The sequence below is a fragment of the Musca domestica genome, unplaced genomic scaffold (assembly GCF_030504385.1).
Source record: "Musca domestica strain aabys unplaced genomic scaffold, Musca_domestica.polishedcontigs.V.1.1 14, whole genome shotgun sequence".
In the NCBI taxonomy this organism is placed as follows: Eukaryota; Metazoa; Arthropoda; class Insecta; order Diptera; family Muscidae; genus Musca; species Musca domestica.
Window position 1 is genome coordinate 4,646,936 of NW_026712192.1, and position 18,683 is coordinate 4,665,618.

Consider the following 18,683-nt stretch of genomic DNA (forward strand, 5'->3'; position numbering starts at 1 on the left):
ATACGTACCCCACAAAGGGTTAAACGATTATAAAACCCAAAGCAATCATTCAGATCCCCTAATATTTCACACATCCCATTATTTTTACCAAAACTAGATCTGCTATGAAGATAGAATATATCGGTCCACTTCTTCTGGTACCTCCCCCCCCCCACAAAGGCTCAAAACTTTGAATATCCATGAATCTCGTAAAACGCGAAATTAACAACCGATTCCCTTCAGACTTCGCACATCTCAATATTTCCATCAACACAATATCTGTTGTGAAGACGGTAGGGATCGGACAATTTCTTCTGGTACCTCTCCCACAAAGATAAAAGTTTTGAATAACCAAAACGATTATAAAATCCGAAATAAGTCTCCGTTTCCTTTTATATTTCACACACCGCATTATTTCTACTAAGACAATGTCTGCTGTGGATTCCTCTGGTACCTTCCCCACAAAGGGTCAACATTTTGAATAACCATGAAGCTCATAAAACGCGAAATTAAAATCTGATTCGATTTAGACTTGGTACATCTTAAAATTTCCATCAACAAAATATCTTTTATTAGGATGGTAGAGATCGGACCATTCCTTCTGATACCTCCCCCAAAAAAGGGTCAAAGTTTTAAATAAGAAAAACCATCATAAAATCCGAAATAAAATTTTGATTAACCATGAAGCTCATAAAACGCGAACTTAACATCCGATTGCATGCAGACTTAGTACATTTCAATATTTCCATTAACACGAAATCTATAATAAATATAGTAGAGGTCGGACCATTCCTTCTGATACCTCCCCCCAAAAAGGGTGAAATTTTTAAATAGGAAAAACCATTATAAAAGCCAAAATAAGCATCCGGTTCTCTTCATATTTCACACATCCCGTTATTGCTACCCAAGCACAGGATCTGGTGTGAAGATGGGATATATCGGTCCATTCCTTCTGGTACCTCCCCCCAAAAAGGGTTCAAATTGTTAATATCCATGAAGCTCATAAAACGCGAAATTAACATACGATTCCATTTATTTGGCGCATATCATTATTTCTATCAGAACTAGATTTGTTGTAAAGATGGTAGAGGTTGGGCTATTCTTCTGGTACGTCCTCCACAAACCATGAAGCTTATAAAACGCGAAATTAACATCTGATTGCATTCAGACTTGGCACATCTCAATACTTTCATTAACAAAAGATATTTTATAAAGATGTTAGAGATCGGACCATTTTTTCTGGTACCTCGCCCACATATGGTTTTAGATTTTGAAAGACGAAACGCTCAAAGAAATCCAAGTAAGCATCCAGCTCTCTTCAAATTTCACACATACAAACATTTTTGCTAACACAAGATCTGTTGTGAAGATGATATATATCTGCAAACCCTTTCTGGTACCTCACCCACAAAGGGTCAAAATTTTAAAACTTTTATCTGTCATTACTTGCGAAAGAAGTCAGCGATTCTTTACAGCTGGAATACGGAATTTATGATTTATATTTCCAAAAATTCCCTGGAGATCAAAATTTACAAGACTCCTAAAAATATTCATCCTTATATATTTTAAATAATTCTGAGAAAGTCATACAAAATCCTCTGACATCTCTAACATGGACTAATAAATAATAATCATTCAAATAAATGCAAGACCATGTAGACAAATGATGCTTCAAATGTTCAGTTCTGTCCTCCTATTTTATTTGTGTTTTATTTTTATGTTCAGCAGGCGGCCTGATGGATGTTCTGCTGTTTCTTTTTGGGAAAGAAAATATAAAACATTTTTGGACACACACACACACACCCTGACATATTTAATGCTATGGCCAACAGGAAGAGAGGTGGGCAAGGCCAAAAATACATTTTTCTGATGGGAATGACGCGTGTACTGTCGTCGTCGTTGTCGTTTTCGTCCATTGTGCCGTGTGCTAGTTGGCCGATCCGATCTGGTATGGTACGGTACGGTCCGGTCCATCATCATCATCATCTTCTGGCCATAAGGAATGATAAATGGGTTGAAATGAAATTTGAAATTTAATTTTGAAGTATTATTTGGCATCTACAATACGAATTCAGAATGAACAACAAACAATCAGCAGCAGCAGCAGCAACGACAACAACAGAAAAAGCAACAACATTGTGGCAGTTCGAAAACACGGGAAGCATTGCTGGTTGGTTGGCTGGCAGACTGGCTATACATAGTCAATATTTGAACTGATTGAAAACACTTGAGTCAAGCAAATAGTAGAAGAACAACGTCTTGACTGATGATATGTTGTTGTATTTTTTCTTTATTTAATATTATTGTTGCTGTTGTTGTTGTTCTGTACGCCGAAAACAGAACACACACACATCAGAAAAATATAAATAAATTTGAAGAACAACACATGTCAAGTCATTTGTTGCTGCATTTACCTCCTTTACCTGCGTTAATTATAGCCAAAATATTAACTTTTGAAATGGAACAGAAATCAAGAAAAGAGGAAAATAAAACAGCCAGAATAAAACAAATAGAAAATATGGCAAACAAATTTAATTCTCATATATAAGGAAAAAAGTAAATTTAACAGCAATGGCGGATATTACCGTAATTTTTTGTTAAATGAAAAGAGAAAAACTAAATCACTGTAACAGATTGCTCTATTTATCGCACTGGGATGCAAAAAAATATTCAATCATCGCCTACAGGAAATCAATAAATCGCACCACCAACCAAATCAATCAAAATAAATTAAAAACAATTTTTCGCCAATTTGTATTTTTTGCATACAAAAAAAAAAAAAAACAACAATTTTTCAACGCCTTTGGAAAAACAGCAAAGGGTGTGGGCGGTTTTAATTTTAGACATGTGGCAAAGGCATGCTAGTTGCCAATTATGCCAATATCAAGGTTTTTAGAAGTTAATAATTATTATTTAACCAACAAGGAAATTAGGAATGCTGGTCCATGAATAGATTTGGCATAGTCCAGTCTAAAAATCTATTGGTCTCTGGGGCGTATCACTATTCTTCTCTATATATTTGTGCTAAGGAAGTTAGTATTTCAGGTTAAGGTGCTCACTCTGACACAAAAACCATATACACTGATACTATCACTCCGTAGAGGTTATGTCACTGCATAAATCTAAGTTCATTCCATTCTCAGTCTAATGTAAATTCGATAATACTCTACCAATTTTCAATGTTTGAAATTCTAAAAATTAATTTTTGGTAAATTTTGAAAGTTGCTAGAAGAGTAAATGTATATATCTCATCATCACAGTTATAGAATGTTTTATACCCTCAGCCATATGGCTAACGAGGGTATATATCATTTGTTACAGCTAAAACATGCCTCATCGAGATGACCCTAGGTTTCTTTGGACCAAATCCGTTTCAGGACATTTGGAGTCGATCTAAGGGTGTTCGTCCGTCTGTCTGCCGGGCTGAACTTGGAACAGCGAAATATTTTTGTCAAACCTAGATCCAGAGGTGGACATAATCGGTCCACTCCTTCTGGTACCTTCCCCATAAAAGGTAACAAATATTACAAAAAATATTTTAATTTAATAATTTAATTCAAATCAAAAAAATATAATCCAATCAATATCGAATCATGTGTGACGGCGGAATTCAGGTACCTCTCCCACAACTGGTCAACCTTTTGAATAACCATCAAGCTCACAAAAAGCGAAATGAGCATCCGATTCGATAAAACTCGGCAAATTTCAATATTTCTACTAACACAAGATTTGCTTTGAAGATGGAACACATCGGAATACATCGGATCACACAAAACCAGGCGGAAAGATGAAATATAAAGGGAGAGTTGAAAAAACTGCAACAAATTCAAACGCCATAATTTTTAATATTTTTAATTATATTGAATAAAAGCAAAAAATGTCGGAAATAGCATAAGATTTTAGAATAAATTTAGATTTGTTCGAATCGGTCACTTTTGACCCGAATTATGACCTTCATACGGCCAATGAAACCGTTACACGTTGCCCGAATGTTGCTCTGCGGTATTTTGGCCCATTCCCCGCGAAGCGCTTGCTTGAGGTGATATTTTTAGAGTAAACCTTGCTTTCCAAATTGCTCCAGACACAACAGTTCAACGGATTGGTATCCGGAGATTTTGATGGTCATTATGCACTGTAAATGAAGCGAGGAACCTCATTTTGTAACCATTTTTGTGTGGCGTGTGCTGAGTGCGATGATGCTGAGTCCTGTTGGAATGTCCAAGACCTACGGCCAAAATGTTTGCGTACTCAAGGCTTTAAAACACCCCCCAGAATATTTTCGGTATTATATGGGGAAGGCACAAGAAGGGATAGACCGATAGATATTATATTTACACAAGATCTTGAGATTTGTGAAATTTGAATAAAATCGGATGCATATATCGCTTATAATGAGGGTTTCAGTTATTTGAAATGTTAACCCCTTTGAAGAGGAAGTAACAGAAGGAGTGGTCCGATGTATTCCATCTGCACACCAGATTTTGTGCTGATATAAATATTGTGATGTGTCTAGTTTCAAAGGAATCGGATCCCCATTTCGCGTTTAGTGAACTTCAGATCTTGTGTTACTAAAAATATTGGGATGTGTTAAATTTGAAGTGGAAAAAAGTGGGCTGATGTTGCCTATCTCCGAACTAGATCAAGTTTGATAAAAATATTACGATGGAGAAATTTGGATCAAATTCTGTATCCATATGGCTGAGGGTATAAAAATGGAACTCGTTTGAATACTATATCCGATATTTAACCCTTTTCCACTCGTCGAGCTATTCTAATAAATGATTCATAGAAATGAAAAAGTCAGTCAATTGGTCTGCACATTTTACATTCCTGCTTTTGACAAGGGGTGCTACATTATGAAAATTATCCTTTACATTTAAAATTCAACATTTTTCCAGATATAACAACAAACACGCTATGAAAAAAAAAAAAAAAACTCTGTCAACCGTTTTGCGGGCTTCTTCTTCCCAAGCTAATGAGTTGAAGTTTTTTACTGCAATAACATCTTTTTCTTCTCATAGAGCATTGATTGCTTAGAAAAGCTGGAGCAATGAATTTGCATTTCTTTTGTCTTGGACTAAGATTTAAACAAAGAAATCTCCACAATATTCATTCCGAGTGGCTCTCCACATTGCATTTAAATTCACCTGCAATGCTATTTAAATTTGTCAAGCTATTGAAACACAAATGTTTCATTTTATTTAAATGAAATTCAGTGAATTTGTATTTTATCTTTATCTTCTTTGTTTCTTTTTTGTGATGCTCAACTGTCTAACAAATTCTTCATGTTCCTTCTTTTGTTCGCTGTGTCTCAGGAATGACAAATGAAATGAAACGTATGGAAGTGGGAGATTCTCCCCTCAACATGTCTCTGCCATCCATGCCATTCTCCAAACCACAATGGCTACAAATGATTTATGTCGACAATTAAAAAAGTTAAAATGTTTGAGGTGTGACACTGTGTCACACACACACGAACACACGCCTACCCCCACACATGTTGTAAAGATAGGAGCAAATGTCTGACATATGGACCAGAAAACGATGCAAAACACATTTTATAGACGAATAAAATTTTTAATATGCCCGAAATGCATTTGGTTGCATTATGGGCGTTAGGGTTGCCATCATAAGGAAAAATATGATGACAACTGGGTAGAAAGTGAGAAAGTTAAATTGTTTTCATTATTTAGGAAACTTAATAAGCCACGTCAATTAGGAAGTATGGCGAAGACCTTCGTAATAACCAAAATCAAGGAATATCTTCATAAAAGGGATGTGCCAACTTGTGGACCTAATTATACCCTCCACCTTTAAAAGGAGGGTATATTAACTTTGTCATTCCGTATGTAACATCCTTAATAATTCGCGATGACCCCATCAGGTATATATATTCTTAATCAGCATAAAATTCTAAGTCGATTTAATGATGTCCGTCTGTCTGTCTATCTGTTGAAATCACGATACAGCCCACATTATTTGACGTAGAGCGCCAAAATTTAGCAGAGCAATTTATATTGTGTCTAGGATGGTTGGTATTGAAAATGAGATATATCGGTACACTTTCTGGTATAGTCCCCATATAACGGTACCTCCCGATATTCGATATTTTGATGATTTATGCCACATTTTTTCACTGATTTGTCTAAAAATTGGTATTTGTGAGTCATAATGGGCCCTAGTTCGTGTGGCGAAACATTGTATGTATAGGTCAACGTTTTGGTATAGCCCCCATATTAAGGTACCTCCCGATATTCGGTATTTTAATTTTTTTTTGCCACATTTTTCCACTGATTTGTCTAAAAATTGGTATTTGTGGTCCTAGTTCGTGTGGCAAAACATTGCATGTGTAGGTCCACGTTTTGGTATAGCCCCCATATAAAGGTACCTCCCGATATTCGGTAATTTGATTATTTTTGCCACATTTTTTCACGGATTTGTCTGAAAATTGGTATTTGTTGGTCATAATGGGTTCCAGCTCCGGTGGCGAAACATTGCATGTATGGGTCCATGATTTGGTATAGCCCCCATACTGATTTGTCTAAAAATTGGTATTTGTTGGTCATAATGGGTCCTAGTTCGTGTGGCGAAGCATTGTAATCATAGGTCCACGTTTTGGTATAGCCCCCATTTAACGGTACCTCCCGATATTCGGCATTTTAACGGGTTTTCCACATTTCATTTTAACGTAGAAGAACTCAAGATAACAAAAATTTGACGAAATTCGATCGAAAATATAACTAAAACATGAAAAATACTTAAAATCGGGATACTATACCAAATGTGGACCGACTCAGCGCATTTTTGAAGCCAATAATTATAGAAGCAATTTAAGCTCTCTATATAGAGAAAGAGTGGAAAGATATATCCCATCTTTACAGCAAATATTGTGATAGTAAAAATAATGGGATGTGTGAAATATGAAGAGAACCGGATGCTTATTTGGGATTTTATAATCGTTTTGGTTATTCAAAAATTTCACACTTTTGGGGGAGGTACCAGAAGGAGTGGTCCGATCTCTACTATCTTTATAACAGATCTGGTGTTGATAGAAATATTGAGATGTGCCAAGTATGAATGTTAACTTCCCGTTATATAAGCTTCACGGATATTCGAAATTTTGAGCCTTTGTGGGGGAGGTACCAGAAGGAGTGGGCCATTTTCACGCCAGACATTGGCTTAATAAAAATATTGGGATGTGTGAAATTTGAAGACAATAGGACTCTTACGTCACATTTTATAAGAGTTATAATTATTCAAAATTTTGACCCTTTGTGTGGGAGGAACTTGATGGAGTAGACCGATATTGTCCATTTTCGCACCTGACCTTGCACTGATGCAAATAATAGGATTTCCAATGTTGGAGCAAAATCGGATAATCCTTTCTCGTTCTGTGCAGTAAAATATATTTCTTGAAAATTTCGACCTTTTGTGGGGGAGGTACCAGAAGGAGTGGGCCGATATTGTCCATCTTCTAAATCGAGATAAGTTTGACAAAAATATTATATTTTGCCCAAAGGGACCTAGGGTCTAAAACCTCTATTTCGATGAGGCACGTTTTGTCTGTATCATATGATTAATACCCTCTCTAGCCGAAAAAATTATCAAAATATGTTGGGAATATTTTCTGACTTTTTTGAGAACATTTTTTTTTTTTTTTTTGAGAAATATTTTCTTGATAAATAATGCATATAAAGATTTTGATTCGTTGTTAACTTATAATGAAAATTGTTGTAGAATAATTTTGTGTTTTATGTTATCCTTTTAAAATGATGCGTTGCTGGAGCATTTTGCATAAACTCACATAAGGTAGGCTTTAACCCTAAAATGTATTTTTAATATATCTGAATTCCTTCCGTTTATGTAATGTTTAGACTTTTGATTTCTTCTAGGAATTACTGTAGATTTTTATGAGAAATAATTTTGTAGAATATTTTGACTTGCTACGATCCCACTTAAATGGAGTTTTTGACCATACTCTAAAAAAGGACCAAAATGACCCCTTTGTTGACTCGCTTGAGGATTTAAATTTCCGACCAAAATATTTGCTGTATTTACCTAAGATATACGGGTTCTAAGGAGTTTTAATACGAACATTTCAAAAGTTGTGAAAGAGAGAGGAACTTGCCTCCTCTATTTTGGTAACATTGGAAACTTTCAAAACGCCAATACACGTGTCTTGTATTTTTGGCGATACTTTCTTAATTTGCTGGATTTTTCCGGTAATTATTTTTAATATTATTTATTATTATTATTTTTTATTTTATTTAATTTTTTTCCAATTTGGTCGAATTCCCCCCAAAAAATATTGTAAATTAAAAAATTTAATTTTAAACCGGAAACACTACAAATTCATGATTTATTTTTGTATAATTGTTTGTAGTGTGAAATATTTTCCTCCGTAGTTTTCGGTTTTGTTTTTTTTTCCTACTTTCATTTATCGCTGCAACGCCCGAAAACCACAAGCCGCCCACTTGCAATTTACATCACAACAACTAACAAAATGTATTTTTATTTTTTTGTTTTCTTTTCTCATAAAATGGACAAATGTTCAAATAAATTGTTTTTGTTGTGCGCACATTTTTACCCATAGAATACTAATGACCAATTAGTCTTTTGTTTTATTAAATATTGAAAAGTTCCACAAAAATCTGGTATTAAAATGGAAGTAATTGTTCACCAAAAATGTAAGGAAATGTAGAAAATTCGAAAATGTTACGGAATTAATGGTTAATTAAGAAAAATTGTCTAATGAACTTTATAATTTTGGACATTGCATTTATTTTTGGATTGGAAATTCGGAAGTACATTGAATGAAAATTAGCATTACTCAATATGACGCAGGTTTCTGTATAGTCTCCTTATGTCTCAAGCATTGATGAGCTGTGCTTAAAATATTTACCAAGTTTGAATAGAATCGCAAACTTGTCTCGCATGTTATGAGAGATACAGGGTGAGATGAGAAAACAGCAACCAACTTCAGACTGCTATCATTTCTAAGCCACTCGTCCAACAGCTATTAAAATTATTCCAGTGACAGCTCAATATATTTTTTACAAGCGTATACAATCATTTTGTTCAGAATTTTCCAGAAAAAAAGTTATTCGTGATGGAATTCAAGCGTGATAGTGTGTTTTTTATATTTGCCTGGAAAACCACAAGTGGCTATCGTTAGAGCACTCCGGCATTTAAATGTGAATAAATCTTTTGTATCTCGTACCATCGCTCGTTACCGTCATACTGGTAGCGTAATCCGACGTCAAGGCTGTAGACAAAAGAAAACAGCAACATCTTCAGAAATGGTTCGAAAGAAGCGACTTGATCGAAACCCCCGTCAGAGTGGTCGAAAAATGGCTCGTGAGCTGAACATCACCATGGTGATGATGTGGGCCGCCATAACAACCGATGGTCGCCCTCCACTCGTATTAGTCGACCGTGGCATCAGGGTTATAAGAGGTATCAGGGTTAATGCTGAAAATTATCGCGAAAATCTTCTGGAGGGTGTATTAAAGCCTTGGGCACGCAAACATTTTGGCGCAGACCTTGGACACTGCAACAGAATTCCAAGAATGATTACAAAATGAGGTTCAACGCTTCATTTCCAGCCCACAATGGCTATTAAAATCTCCGAATACCAATCCGTTGGACTATTGTGTCTGGATTATTTTGGAAAACAAGATTGACACTAAAAAAAAAACCAAAGTGTCGATCACCTCAAGCAAGCGCTTCGCCGGGAAAGAGTCAAAACACCGCAGAGCAACATTCGGGCGGCTTGTGACCGTTTCATTGGCTGTTTGAAGGCCATAATTCGCGCCAAAGGTGACCAATTGGAACAAAATCTAAACTTATTCTAAAATTTGATGCTATTTGATGCTAATTTTGACCGGTTGTGGGGGAGGTACCAGATGGAGTAGACCGATATCTACCATTTTCACATCAGATTTTGTGTTAGTGAAAATATTGGGATGTGTGCAATTTGAAGACAATCGGATGCATATTCCGCATTTTATGAGACTTATAAGTTATTCAAAATGTTGACCCTTTGCGAGAGAGATACCAGGAAGAGTGTACCGATATTGCCCATTTTTACATCAGCTGCTTAGCTAGTAGAACTATTGAGTTGTGTAATACTAGAAGAGCATCGGATGCTCAGTTCTCATTTTATAAGTGTTATAAATATTCAACACTTTAGCCCTTTTATCTAATTCGAATATTGGGATTTGAAAAGTTTGGAGAAAATTGGACGATAATTTCCTCTTTTGTGAGGACAATTAGGTTCTGTGAAAATTTTGACATTTTATGGTGGATGTACCAAAAATGTCTAATATTTATAAATTTCTTTTGAGATTTAGAGAACCAAACTTGGTACATAGTAATATTATTATCAAGCTGAGATTGAGTTCGGAGATGGGCAATATCGGCCAACTCCTTCTGGTACATTCCCAAAAAAGGGGTCAAAATTTTTTAAAAATGACCATCCGTTTCCAATCAGTCTTGGCACATCTAAATATTTCTATCAACACAAGATCTATTATTAAGATAATAGAGATCCTTCTGCACCTCGCCCACAAGGGGTGAAAATTTTGAATAACCAAAACGAATATATAATTCGAAGTAAGCATTCGGTTTTTTTTTCATGTTTCACACATCCCATTATTTCTACTAACAAAAGATTTGCTGAAGATATATGAACAGATAGACATTAATAAATTGATTCAAAATATGATTCTATTCAGATCAAGGTTCTGTGGATATATCTGGATTTATCATGCTTGGAGAGGTTTAATTGGGAAACTTACCAATTTATGTTTTCAATGGAATTATTTTTTGTCTGAAAAAAAGAAAATATTGTTTAATTATTTTAAATCTGCTATGAGTGATATTTTTTAGAATTTTACAACTAGTCTTTTTTAAATGAACAAAATATATGTAGTAGTGGATTTAAACTATATTAGCAGAGCACAGATTTACTCATTTTTACTCGGAAGTGAAAGTTCCTCGCTAGTGGAACTGCTTGAAGTGTGAGAGTGAGAGAAAGCAATACAACAACGACATGACAAAACTTAAAGAAGTGCTCCCCAAGAGTAGAACCTACTCGTTTTCTAAAACGAACAAAACTGGCTCTCCCATATTCGAGCTAAACCGAAAAATTAAGTTTTGCTCGTTGGTTTTTCTACTCCAAGGAGAGTTTTCGTTCGAATTGGAGCGAGTTTTTTTTCGGAGGTCTGAATATTAGAGAAAAATGACCGTATAGTTTTACTCGTGAGTTATTTTATAGGCTGCATATCCTACAATTTTGGATTGTTTTTGAAGAAACCACCAGAGCTTAAATTGTAGCCTTTTTAAGAATCACCGCACAGAGGCATAATAGTGGATTTATTAATGTTACACCACTAGACACATAATACTAGACATTTAAAAGAAAATTGATCTGTTTTTTTTTTTAACTACGCCACATAGTGGTAAGGATATCAAGGCTTTGGGCATATGTTTGCAACATGGAGAAAAAAGCGGGAGAGACTCATAGTTACTTTTTAGGATTTTCATAGAATTACTTTCTGAGTCGATCTATGCGTGTCAGTCCGTCGTCCGTCTGTCCATGAAGGTCGCATTTATTATCCGATTGAGATTAAATTTCGCGTCCAACGACGAACCCTACTGAAATTGGTGAAAATCGGTTAAAATTTAGATATAGCTCCCATTTATATTTTCAACCGATTTCGGGTTTATTATACACCAAATGACAAATATTAGGCCAAAATGACCTGTATTTTGGTACATCCGACCGAATTTAGTATGTTAAATTTGGTGAAAATCGGCTCAGATGTAACTATAGCACCCATATATATGTTTCAACTGATGTCGGGTTTTATGTCCCTCAAATTCGTAATATGCATTCGACAACTATGATATTTGTTACCAGATAACTAATGAAGCTCAAAAAAAAAAAAAACTCTGTCAAATTTTATCGAGATTTGATCAGATTAGGACATAGCCCTAATCTGTATATATCTTTATCCGATATCAGATTTGTTGGGCACCAAATGGTTAAAATTAGACCAAATTGACTGAATTTTGACAGTTCCGACTGAATTCATCCCAAAAACAAGTACTTGAAATTTGGTGAAAATCGGTTCAGATATAGCTCTCATATATATGTTATATCCGATTTGGTGTTAAAGTCCCTCACTCCACAAGAATGATATTTGGTACCAAATATGAGATAAAGCCCAGAAATACCTCTGCCAATTTTTATCGACGTCTGTTCAGATTTGGATATAGCTCCCATATATATCTTTATCCGATTTCAGGTTTATTGTGCAACAGTGGCTGATATAAGCCGAAAAAACTGAACTTTGGCACTTCAAATTTAGTGAAAATCGGCACCCATATATATTTCATCCAATTTAATGCTTAAGTCAATCCTTTTCGTAACATACACTCGACAGGAATGATATTTGGTACCACATATGATACATTCATCCTAGAAACAAGTACCTCAAATTTCGGTGGAAACCGGTTCAGATATAGCTATAACGCCCACATATATGTTTCATCCGATTTGGTGTTAAAGCTTCACATGTCTTGTACAATGCCCATCACAACAACGAAATTTGATACCGGACATCAATTACAGCTCGAAAATACCTCTGCCAAATTTGACCGAGATCGGTTTGAATTTGTGATAGCTTCGATATATATCTTCATCCGATTTTACGGTTATTGTCCTCCATACATGTTATATCAGCCCAAATTGGATAGATTTTTTCATATTCAACCGAATTTTACTATTTGGTGAAACTCGGTTGCTCCAATAAATATTTTTATACCCTCCACCATAGCATGGAGGGTATATTAAGTTTGTCATTCCGTTTGTAACACCTCGAAATATACATTTTAGACCCAACAAAGTATATATATTCTTGATCGGCATAAAACTCTATGTCGATTTATCAATGTTCGTCCATCTATCCGTCTGTGGAAATCATTCTAGCTTCCGAACGAAATGAAGTAGGTTGATAAAATTTTACTCAAATGCGTATTATGTCTGCAGGACTTTTTGTAAAATGGGCCATGTAGGTCCACATCTTCGCATAGCCCCCATATAACGGAACCTCCCGATATTCGGTATTTTGATGATTTTAGCGACATTATTCACCGGAATTGTTTCCATTTTGTATTTGAAGTTCGTAATGGATACTACAGCCTAAGACAGAAAATTATCTGTGCAGGTCCAAGTCTTCGTATAGCCCTCATATAACGGTACCTCCCGATATTCGGTATTTTGATGATTATAGCTACATTATTCACCGGAATTGTTTCAATTTTGTATTTGAAGTTCGTAACGGATACTACAGCCTATGACAGAAGATTGTCTGTGAAGGTCCACGTCTTCGTATAGCCCCCATATGACGGTACGACCCGATATTCGGTATTTTGATTATTTTAGCGACATTATTTACCGGAACTGTTTCAAATTTGGTATTTGTAGTTCAAAATGGATACTACAGCCTAAGACAGAAAATTATCTGTGCAGGTCCACGTCTTCGTATAGCCCTCATATAACGGCACCTCCCGATATTCGGTATTTTGATGATTATAGCTACATTATTCACCGGAATTGTTTCAATCTTGTATTTGAAGTTCGTAATGAATACTACAGCCTATGACAGAAAATTGTCTGTGCGGGTCCAAGTTTTATAACCTCCATGGTACCTCCCTGTATTCGGTATTTTAATGATTTTAGCTACATTGTAAACTGATTTTTCTTCAAGTTTCGCAATTAAATATAGTAAAAATGTATGACAAAAGTTGCCTATGCAGGTTCACGTCGTCGTATAGGCATTCGGTATTTTTAAGATTTTAACAGAATTTTTAACAGATTTTATTTTATTTTATTTTATTTTTTTTTTTTTTTTTTGTTGGAAATTGCCAAATTTGTACCAGATGGTGGAGGGTATTAAAAGTTCGGACCGGCCGAACTTACAGCTTTTTTACTTGTTTTTATATAATCATGCACTATATAGCAATGCTATTTGGTACTACAGATACAAAAGCCTTCGTCAAATTTGTTGAAAATCGATTCAGAGTTGGATATAGTTCCCAAATTGCGACTACTCTAAAGCCATGATACACATTCAAAAGACGTTCATATTTCATATAATTATATATTTTTTGTTACGGGAGCTCTACTAAATGTGCATAGTGGTGTAGGGTGTCATATAGTCGGTCCCGCTCGACTTTTGACCTTTCCTTACTGCTTTTAATTTTAAAATTGAAAAAAAAGCACCCAGCTTAATACACACTTTTGCAAAAAAAAAACTTCTACATCTTCTACCCAATTGACACTTTGGAATTGGATGTCGATTATCTAGGCTGTTAACCTGGTTCTAATTAGTTGTAGTTGTTAATTGATTGAAATGCCGTGCATCTTTCTGCAGTCTATTTTGCATTATTTGTGGGTCAGACGCAAGATCACGGTTATAGCTGTTGCTGCGGCTAAGTTTTCCATGCTACACTTTCTTTCGGGGTTTCTCTGTTTTCTATTTTCTCTGCCCGCTTTGCAATATAGTCGATGTCCTATAACTGTTATTTAGTGTCAATTAATTAAAAACAAACAAATTGTTCAATTGAATGCATGGCCATCAGCCCCAGCAACAACAACAACAACGCCACTATTCCAACAATACGTGTGATCTCAATTAATGAAAAAGCAAACAAGAAAGAGAAGCAACGAAAGAAAAAAAATAGCACACAATCAATTGTTTGGCTTCACACATTTTCTGTTGCTGCCGCTCAATAAAAAGAAAATTAATTTAATTAAAAAGAAACAAAGGAAGTGAGTTTTTTTTTTTTCAAAAATAAATTCTTAAATTGAAAATGTTGAAAATGATGAGAAAATTGCAAGGAGTAAGATATTGATTTTAGGGAAAACATAGGTGGTTTGGGTGGGGAAAAATAGTATGACGAAATTTTTTTGTGAGTTAGAAAGAATTTATTTTCGATGCCATAAATCGATACCATACACATAAAAGAGTAGTGAAATAACTGACTCAGAATCAACGACCAAACGAAGCAGCTGAAGCTAGAATTTGAAATTTTCCACGTGGGTCAGACTTGGTGCGTAGGAAATTTGGAATGAGAGTCACTGATAATACCTTCCACCATTTGGAAGGAACTTGAAAATTTTCGCCAAAAAAATTCGAAAAGTACCACTTAAACGTTACATGGGGACCATACGAAGACGTGGAACTGCATACGAAATTTTTTGTCATAGGCTGTAGTACCCTTTACTATTTTAAGATACGAAATTTGTAGCAATATCGGTGAATAATGTCGCTAAAATCATAAAAATACCGAATATCGGAGGCTATACGAAGACGTGGACCTGCATAGACAATTTTCTGTCTTAGGCTTTACTATCCATTACAAACTTCAAATACCAAATTTGTAATAATTTCGGTTAATAATGTCGCTAAAATCACCAAAATACCGAATATCGGGAGGTACCGTTATATGGGGGCTATACGAAAACGTAGACCTGAATGGCCCATTTTCTGTCTTAGGCTGTAGTATTCATTACGAACTTAAAACACCAAATTTGAAACAATTCCGCTAAATAATGTCGCTAAGATCACCAAAATACCGAATATTGGGAGTACCGTTATATGGGGGCTATACGAAGACGTGAACTTGCACAGACAATTTTCTGTCATAGGATGTAGTATCCATTACGAACTTTAAATATTAAATTTGAAACAATTCCGATAAATAATGTCGCTAAAATCATAAAAATACCAAATATCGGGAGGTACCGTTATATGAGGGCTATACGAAGACGTGGACCTGCATGGACAATTTTCTGTCATAGGCTGTAGTATCCATTACGAATTTCAAATGCGAAATTTAAAACAATTTCGGTAAATAATGTAGCTAAAATCATCAAAATACAGAATATCGGGAGGTACCATTATATGGAGGCTATACGAAGACGCGGACCTGCACAGGCAACCTCCTGTCATTGGCAGTAGTATTCATTACGAACTTTAAATACCAAATTTAAAATAGTTAAATAGGTAAATAATGTCGCTAAAATTATCAAAATACCAAATATCGGGAGGTACCGTTATATGGGGGCTATACGAAAACGTGGACCTGCATAGACAATTTTCTGTCTTAGGCTGTACTATCCATTGCGAACTTCAAATACCAAATTTGTAACAATTTCGGTGAATAATGTCGCTAAAATCATCAAAATACCGAATATCGGGAGGTACCGTTATATGGGGCTATACGAAGACGTGGACCTCCATGTGAATATGAAACTTATGGCAAGGTTGTAGTACCCACTAAGTTCTTCCAATACGAAATTTTATCTGAAATTCGATATTAAGGTCGCTGTTCAGGTGTATGTACCACTGTCCGTGTCTGATGTTAAGGTATGGAGATGGAAAAGTACTAAATGGTATCAAATTTGGTATTGGCTGAAGGGATAAAAATACAATTTTGAAATTTGATATTAAGATTACTGATGGTATCTAAGTTTGAGAATTGGCAGTGGTTCGGAAATGCGTCCTATATTTGTACGAAAAGTCCTAAATGGAACAAAATTTGAATTGATTGAAGGAATAGGGCTGGAATCCTCAAATTTCATATTGAGATTTCTCTTGGTATCTGGAATTGAGATATGGAGGTGAGTTTGCAAATGTGTACTATACATTCTACGAAAAGTACTAAATAGTACTAATTTTGGCATTGAGATCTAAGAGCCTAAAATTTAATATGGATGTCACTGTTAGTGCCTGTGGTTAAGATATGGAGGTGGTTTTAATCGTGTTTATTATAGTTGTACGAAAAGTACCAAATAGTACTAAATTTAGCCTGGGTTGAAGGGATAGATACTAAATGTTACCAAATTTGTTATTGTGTGTAGGGATAGGGCTGAAATCTTAAAAAATACAGAATACAGCCGTTATATTGGTTAGTCTGTATAAACTTCCATACGCAACTTTTGCCATGAGCCATTACAATCCTCAAATGCGAAACTTGAAAAAAATCCGCGAAAATCATAAAAATATCGAATATTGGGACCATTTTATCCATTTTATTGGAGCTATACGTAGACCTGGACCTGCATAGACAATTTAATTCAAATGCGTAATTTCAAACAATTTCGGTTAATATTTTACTTAAAATCGTCAAAATACCGAATACAGGGAGTTACTGATATATGGGGCCCATACGAAGACCTGGACCTGCATAGACAATTTTCTGTGATAGATTGTAGTATCCATTGCGAATTCTAACTACGAAATTTGAAACAATTCCGGTGAATAATGCCGAGAAAATCATTAAAATACCAAATATCGGGAGGTACCGTTGTAGTTACGCTATACGATATCGTGGACCTATATAGACATTTTTCTTCCAGGGGGTAAAGTGTATAGAAAGAACTTTTAGTATGGATTCGTAGACAGATTTGTAGACTGATCTGTGCAAAATTGTAACTTTCTATCTTTATTCTTTTTGACCCTAGCGTGATTACAACAGAAGGACAGGACAAAATAATTTTACGCTATTGGAACGAATTAAACATTTTAAGTTGGACTTTTCGCTGACGAAGTGGCGGGCATTTGTTAGAATGATAATAATATTGATATCCTTGGTAAGTTGCAATACTCTCCCTCTCTCGCTCACAATCCCTCACTCTCTCTCTCTCTCTCTCGAAAAAAAAGAAATCATAGTTAGTTCCATAATATCTGACATGAGCTTAGTATTATCTATCTGCACAATAGCGGTCTTAAAACCCATGTCTCCTTTTCGACAAAATTAATTTCAAAATTTTTCGAGTCGATCCAGCTAAAATAAACAGTTCACAGAAAGCGAAGGGAATTCTCAATATACTACAAACTTTGCATATTGTAATGTTTATAACAGACTGAGGTCTGATAGAGGAACAAAAACCATGGAATTTTATAATTTCAAAATATATTTACCCAACAGAAAAATTTCTAATGCTATAGAGCCACTCATTCAAAAAAAAAAAAAAAATAAATAAATAAATTAATTACATCATTACCTAAAACGTCATTAAATGTAATTTTCCTTTCGCACACCTTGTTAATGGAATATCAATATTTTCAAATGCATGCCTAGACAATAAACAGCCGTAGACACGTTTAACACTTTTTCTTTTCATTATTTTGTTTGATATCCGTAAATATTTAATTTTATAGATTTTTATTTGCTCGCGTAAAATGAAAAGAATTTTGCAATTTATTTGCTTTCATCGATAGGATTTTGTTCGTCATATGTCTCTCACACACACACACACTAAACCCATGCAAACGAATGCATATGTAATCGAATAGGCATATTGTAAATTAAACAGTATACAGCCGCTCAATTTTAGTAATAAAATTATAAAATGTATTATAATTCGGAATTATTTTAGAACGTTTTATTCCCATTGTGTTTTAAGACATATCTAACATTTTTTAACAAAACCATTACGGAACAAACATTTCACGTGTTTGGAAATTCATTTTAGGATATCCAAGAAATAAAAAGGACATATTAAAATTAGGATGATAACAATATACAGGAATACGTTTTAGTACCCTCCACCATAACTCAAGACCAATGAGTTTGCGATTTTACATGTATGTTTAAAAATGACGAACTACAAATACCAATTTTTAGAT

General features: G+C 34.9%; 1 protein-coding gene across 5 annotated transcripts in view; it reads right to left on the reverse strand.

Moving 5' to 3' along the window:
* Positions 1 to 18,683, reverse strand: part of LOC101890662 (Ca(2+)/calmodulin-responsive adenylate cyclase) — a 320,493-nt gene that overhangs the window by 103,417 nt on the left and 198,393 nt on the right. For all 5 annotated transcript variants that reach the window (XM_059119134.1, XM_059119137.1, XM_059119133.1 and 2 more), the window contains exon 3: positions 10,779 to 10,810. The gene's annotated coding sequence lies outside the window, so the exon portion shown is untranslated. The remainder of the gene's footprint in view (positions 1 to 10,778; positions 10,811 to 18,683) is intronic.